Source organism: Triticum dicoccoides, chromosome 6B (genome assembly GCF_002162155.2).
Source record: "Triticum dicoccoides isolate Atlit2015 ecotype Zavitan chromosome 6B, WEW_v2.0, whole genome shotgun sequence".
Lineage (NCBI taxonomy): Eukaryota > Viridiplantae > Streptophyta > Magnoliopsida > Poales > Poaceae > Triticum > Triticum dicoccoides.
In genome coordinates this window covers 126,366,353-126,373,942 of record NC_041391.1, presented here as the reverse complement: position 1 = coordinate 126,373,942, position 7,590 = coordinate 126,366,353, and positions in this window count along the sequence as shown.

Sequence of the window (7,590 nt, the reverse complement as noted above, 5' to 3'; positions counted from 1 at the left end):
CGTCTCTGCAAATCCTGCCGCCACCACCGCCCCGGCCATTCCGGCACCACTAGGACCTCCCCCTCTCCACTCTCTCCACCAGGAGCCCTCTCTTCCTCCCGTGACCTCTTCCCCCTGCTCGATTTTGATCGGGAACCACCACAGCCCCAAAAGCACTTTGCTCCCGAGGCCTCCTCCGCCGCGAAGCTCACCGTCGGCGACTCCCTCCACCCCCGCCGACCCAATGACCACCGGGAGGACCGCCCCGGTCTTGCGGATCCATCTCGACTCTCTGGAGCCCGCGGGGAGCAGCCATTCGCCGGTGTTGATTGTCGTCGCCTCGCCTCCGTTCGGGCGAAGGAAGAAGAAGGAGGGATGGACTGGTCAAACCTGACCAGTGGGCCCCCTGGACCCACTGTCAGTGACTCCGCCCCAGTCCACGTGGGTTAAGTGGAAGCGCGTTTCCAAAATACGCCTTCGACGTGTACGTGAATATTCGAAACATTTTCTTTTCTGTTTTATTTTAAATAACAGATTTTGACCAAACTTTGACCGGCTATATCTTATTAAATACAACTTCAAATGAATTGATTCTTTTTCCTACCTCTCTCAAATATTGTCTAGTTTATTTTATGGTTTATTTGAAAAAATTTCAAAACAACTTTTTGTGCTGTTTTGATGTTGTGTGTTAATTCAAATATATATTCTTTTAAATAGGATTTTTGAAGATTTCAAGATGTTTTGGAATGCACCCTGCCTTCCCATGACCTGAAGGCAAGCATTCTGAACCCTGGTAAAAAATTATGTGTGTTGTTTGACACGGTGACAACACCACCCCGACACGAGCATACGTCATTTTATGTGAGGAGGTGTTCCTACTCATGAGTGCATGTTAATGAATTTCATGCAAATGGAGTTGATATGGTTGTGATGGAAATCACCGTCATATGCCCTTCATGCATACCGGGAGGAAAGCCAAGAATGCCTCTGTCTTGGGTAGACACGGTCTTGTTCCTAGTCCTCCGTCGAGACGGTCGTATCCGGTATGGCATGAGGGGGTATGTCGCGTGGTGTTTCTATCTGCTGGTTGAAGTATATGCATTGTTATGCTAATCTTGCAGAGAATATTACAACCTCCTGAGTCGACCGTAGATCGAGTCTTGCGCCAGTAACCCCCATACTTGCTTCGTGCTACTACTTGTCTCTACAACAAGTAGGGTACGGTTCAGTAAGTTGTCAACCCCTTTCCTAGCATACACCGTATAGAGAGGCCATGGTGGAAGATACTGGAGGCATCCGGTAGTCATGCCACCGGGTCCGGGAGCATGGGTGTTTCGGTTGTAGCCGAAGGGGGTAGCTCCCCAGTTTGCGCGCGGTATAAATTTTGTGATCCCATGTTACGTCGAGGTTCTACCTCCCCACTTAGAGTTTTGCTTGACAGGTGTTGTGGGTGATTCCAGACACATGTGAGTTAAGCTGGTGTGTGCAAGTTAGGTGTGTTTCCAACTAAAAGACCGTAGACGGAATTAGTCCAGATGGACTAAAGGAATCTGTTACTCGTGGGTAAAGAGTACACCCTCTGCAGAGATTAAACCTATTCGAATAGCCGTGTCCAGGGTTAAGGACTACAGTCTGGGATGGGTCAAGTGTCGGTCTTAGTGTCGGTCTTTGGAGGTGAAACTGTTAAACCAGAACCAGAATCACGACTTGTGATTTGTGATGTTTATGATCATTATTTCTATTGTGGACTAACCCGTTACATTATTGGTTTTATCGAATATCCCTGGGATGGTTCTACCTCCTGGATATTGACTGTGGCATTTCTTTTAAAGCCCTTTATGTGGTGTCGCTAAGACGCCCGACTGTGGCATTTCTTTTAAAGCCCTTTATGTGGTGTCGCTAAGACGCCCGACTGTGGCATTTCTTTTAAAGCCCTTTATGTGGTGTCGTTAAGACGCCCGACTGTGGCATTTATCTTAAAGCCCTTTATGTGATGTCGCTAAGACGCCCGACTTTGGCATTTCTTTTAAAGCCCTTTATGTGGTGTCGCTAAGACGCCCGACTGTGGCATTTCTTTTAAAGCCCTTTATGTGGTGTCGCTGAGACGCCCGACTGTGGCATTTATTTTAAAAGCCCTTTATGTGGTGTCGCTAAGACGCCCGACTGTGGCATTTCTTTTAAAGCCCTTTATGTGGTGTCGCTAAGACGCCCGACTGTGGCATGCTTGTTATTTTTTTCATAATTTTAATACTACTATGTTACTGCACATTCATAAATAACATGCTCGCATGCATCCGAATTTTATTATCTTTTGCGACTGAGGTCATGAGCATATAATATTTTTAGCACCTCATTGTTATATTATACCTGTGTTCACAATGTTTGCGAGTACATTCAAAGTACTCACTGGCTTGTCCCTGGCTATTGTCTTGGCCAGATTTTCTTGCGCGGAGAGGAGCGACCGTGCCGACAGTCCCGGAACCTAAGCAACGGTGATAGCTGCCTCGCGAAGATAGGAGTTAACCTGGTCACCTGTTCCTGTGGGAATTGGAGTCCCATAGACACTGATGATCCACAAACCGCTTCCGCCATAAATCATTAGAAACCATTTGTTGTACCCCCAGGCCAGAATGGTCTTGTACTACATAATTTGTATTTTGCTTGGAATTTCTGTATCAAGTTGGTGCCTCATCAGCTAACAGTTATCCTGGGGCTGGTGAGCACAAGGGCCATTTTCTGGAAATTAATACCCGGAGAATCGGTCCCCACAAACTTGGTACCAGAGCCAGGCTGACCATTGGCTAATCCTATCCTAGCCAGGTAGATAAACCTTGGTAAACCAACCCACCAGACCCTAACCAACACCCCAGCCAAGCTTCCCGTGCAAGATAGCCACACAGTGATCCCGACACTTTTGGCAGTCGGTGCCCAACCTATCAGCCTAGCCTGTCGATCACACACCAGTGACCGATGGCTAAAATGTCTAATTCGCAAGCGTGCGAAGGAAGACTCCGTTCCCTTTTCTATAAAAAGGGCACGCTAGCCTCAACCCAGCACAGCATAGCCTCTTCCCCAACCTAGCCTCAATGCCTGGTCCCATAGTGCACAATGAGACCACAACAACCAACCTTGGAGGTTTCGTGACCATACTTGCAAACCTCACCCGTCGTGCCTATGCGTTAGAGGAACCCCCAGAATATGTTGTGTACCAAGGACCCATGAGCGGTGAGGACCGCCAATTCTGGGCCACTGTGCACATCTACGGTAGGGGTCTGTCGCTAGAACGCCCCTACAGGTTCACCGGAAGAACAACTTCCTTCGAGCTACAAGCCATCCAGCTAGCTGCTCGAGAGGCTATAGTTCAACTCCGGCAGTTGTCGCCCAGAGTTAACTGTCGCTCGTTCTACTACTACCCCAGACATGAAGGGTATGGTAGACCACCCCAAGTTGCCAACGGAGATCATGAGACGGACCCCGCATTGTTGCACCTAGTGCGCTATGTAAGTGCACTAGAGGCATTGTTCGATCGAATCACTATTGATCTGATCGCAGCTCGAGGAGAGCTGGTTCGTAGAGCCCCGGCGAGTAGGGAAACCGATCTCGACGCTGACAACCCAGTCGTGCTATTCGGACACCCGATCGAGACCCTGAGGTCAGCTCCAGCCAGCGGCCAAGGTGCCTTGATGACCCCAGAAGTGCTTCGTCACCTTTTGGGAGCACACTCCAACGGAATTGTGGCCAACAATCCCCGCGATGGTCATCATCGCTACCCCGACCCTGCAGTTCCTCCACCATCTCCGACTAATCCCGATAGTGAGACACGTGGAGAAGCCTCGACATCCACCAGGCACGCCCGTTTAGACATAAACGAGGTAGACTAAGCCGTACGAGTAGTACCGAGTCTCAGTGTATCCTCGCTTGTAATCGTGTAACCTTGTGTATAAACGCAACCTGTCGTTGTGCCTCTGTTTAATAGTAGCCTTGCGTATTTTGTCAGCGCATAGTTGCACATTTTCCGGGCACAGCTACCAAAACCAACCCCGACGATACCCACAGTGACACGTCTCTTTATGAGATATGTGTATCTCCGACACTGACCCCGATTCTTGGAGGTGATCTGGCATATTTATTACATTTCACCACGGTAAATAAACCAGCCAGATGCTATATAAGGAGGCCACCTTGTGACCTTACCCAGCACCCCTCACCTCGTGCACCACTCTCACAACCATTCATTGCCATGCCGAGCCTTAGTATTTATCTGAGAACCCCAGATGTAACCCCAGGTAGCTTTGTCAAAATATTGTGGGACTTTACCTGCAGTACCATGGGTTCTACCCAGCCACCCCAGTATGAGCTGTTCAAATCGAGAATCACCCCTTCCACCTTGGAATATTGGGCAGCAGTACACATCCCTCCCGTAGACTCCAACCAAGATCCAACGGAAGTCTCCTTTGTGGGGAAATCTATGCCGACCCCACGCTTGGCCATAGAAGCTGCTGCAAATGAAGCAATTGCTCGTCTTCGATTTGCGGTACCCTATGCCCGCGAACGAGGATATTATTACTTTCCGAGCCATGCAACGCCCGGAGGAGTAACATCTTTTCCCGGTGGGCGGATTGAGAGAGACCCAGTGCTAGCCAACCTTATCCAGTACATCACCGCTCAAGAGCTTTTGAACCAGCGAGTGATGGATTATCTCCAGAGTCTCGCTGATTTGAATCCTCAGATTGCAATTGGCAGACCACTGAGGCCCGACCTGGAGAGACACATACATCGACTGGTCAATCCACTTCCTCTGATAGAAGAGGTGTGTATTCCATTGCCAGAGACTTTTTCTCGAGACCCTGTCCGATTACCATTCTCATTTTAGACGTTACTGATGTGTGTGTTATTTCAGCATTTATTATTACGTCGTAACTTATGCATGGTACCTCAAATTTGTGCGATGAGTCGAATATTTAGTTTCTACCTATATGAGTAGTTTTTCTTCGTGATTAACCTGTGTAACCGCGAAAATCCTGGAATGAGATTTCTTTTCCCTGAGTTGCTGCATCGTTTATCCTCTCACTGCATGGTTTATTTTTATTCATGCAGCACCATGGCAACAGACCCACAACCACTCGGACTCTTACACTGTCTTGCAAAGACACGCAACCGTGTTGCATCTCATCGACCATCTCCCTAAGCACACCACAGCCTCCAAGGGAGAGATTAGCGGATAATCATCCGGGTACTAATCACCTCCGGCACACCGATAACAGTTAATAACCGGAATTACGCCTAATCCCCGTGATCACCGCCACCACGGAGAGCCAGCACCCGAGCGGCAGCATCCCGGCGATCATCAAAGATCATCGCGCACAGGAGCACAGAGAGCCCCAGCACTGCCGCCAGCCCTCCACACACCAGGATCACGTACCAGTCCGGCACCGCCTCCGCCATTGGAGCCTCGTCTCGAGCTCCGGTAAGCGGTAATGGAGGAGAAGGAGGAGGAGAAACGAGGCCGGATGCGAAGATGAAGAAGGAGCACCGCGGTCGTTTTATAGCTCGAGATCGGTGTACGGTGGGTGAAGTCCACCAGCGCCGCTCATCGCCGGATCGCCGGTGTTCGGAGGTGAATCCGCGAGCAGTGCCGACAGCGCACTGGCCCGCGAGGTGAGTGCACACCGCACCGGCAGCAAGCACGCCGCGCACTACCGCAGTACGTCCTAGATGCCCTACGCGCTAAACGTCGCCGGTGGAAAAAGCCGGGAAAGCGCGCGGGAGAGAGGAAGAAGAGAGAGCCGGAGGAAGAAGGAGAGACTGACAATGGGCCCTGGTCCCACCTATCAGCCAAAGGGAGCACTGTGCTCTCGGGTATGACTAGCGTATTGTAGAATTTAGAATTATTTCTAAATTCACTGCGTCCAGCGTAGAAATTGCTCGTTTTTCCTAAACGTGGAACTTCTCCACACAACGCCAGTATCCCACACTGTAGTTACTCACCACTTATTGCCCTCTCACTGTAGCCACTTTTACCGCTTAAGTAAAATGATCTTTTGACCAGGTAAAAGTATTTTTGTTTAACAACCCTTAGCAAATCTCGAGGACGAGATTTTTCTTAAGGGGGTTAGTAATTGTAACACCCCAAAAATTTAACCAGGTTTTAGTTATTAAAATTTTGCCAAGAGTTTAAATTTTTTGCCTGCAAGAATATTTCTGTTGATTTCAGAACCTTTCTTTTAATATTAAGGAGTCTTTTCCAAGTGGAGCTTTGCAAAATATATTGGACTTCTATGCCCCCCTATATAACATTACTTGTTCAGTAGATTTACTTATTCAATTATTTCACCCTGAGCTTTTTTTTCATTAAAATGACTTTCTTTAAATTTTGGAGCTCTTGTTGAACTACAACCAGTTGATAATTTAACTAATATTCCAACCAAATTTTGGAGATGTCATGTGATGTCTCTAAATCACTTTTGTGCAATAATGTATTTATTTCATTGCATATTTTGAGTTTTACACCTGTTTTTCAAATCTGGTCCAGTGGACATTTTTACACTATAGCCTATTTAAATATTTCTTTAGAGCCTCCACCAAAATTATGGGATGTCAGTGGTAGCATGCCATCCAACTTTATGCAAAAACCTAGTGTTGTTCTTTGGAGAAATTAAGTGCACCAACCTCTTTTTCATTCTGGACCGGACTTGTGTTTTCTATTGCAACCCTATTCATTCTTGCTCTAGTGGCCTTGTGCTTTCTCATGCTTGTAGTCAACCCTGCAAAACCCCTGAGTCCAGGAGCATGCACTCTTTGGAACACTTTTGGTCGATGTAATGATGCCATTTACTCCCTGTCCAGAATTGTAATTTTGCAAAACATGCACTAGCAAGTTTCTCCTTTTGGCAAACTAACCTCACCACCCCCTCTTTCTTCTAAAGAGACCCCACTCTGGAAGATTTGGCCACCCCAAGAACTGCCTAGGTGCCTTTGGCATTTTGTCAAACACCCTAATTGCATAGCCAGATTTGGCATGATTTCAAGTTTACGTTGTGAACTTGAGCCCCTGACCTATCCTCCATGTCCCTTGATTCCCTTGCCAACCCTAAACTAGCCCTGTTCCTTGCGAACCTCACCGGCGACCTCTAGGCTACCCTGGCATTTCATCGAGCACGTCCCGGGCATGCTCTGGGCGCGCCCAGAGCATGCGTTTGGCACGCACGTGCGCCCGAGCCGCCGCGTCCCGCCCCGCACTCACTCCGGTCCATGACCGACCGCAACCAGCACGCCGTGTCCCCTTCTGCACCCCACGAGCCCCGCAGCTCTCGCCACATCTCCGTCAGGCCAGCAGCTAGCCGCCACTGCCGCCCGACAGCCCCTGCGCTGGCCAGCGCCGCCCAAGCCACCCCCGCTCGCCAGCTCGCCTTGGAGCAGTAGCCGCTCGTCCGCTAGCTCCTGCCGCCATCCCCAGCCTCGCCACAATGCCCTGCAGCTACAGAACATCGGTCGCCGACGAGCTCATCCGCGGCCGCCGCTGAACCGCCTCGACTCGCCTATTTAAGGAAGCCCCGAGACCGTTCCCACACACAAGAAACCTCAGGCCACCTCAATGGCGCTTCCCTAGCT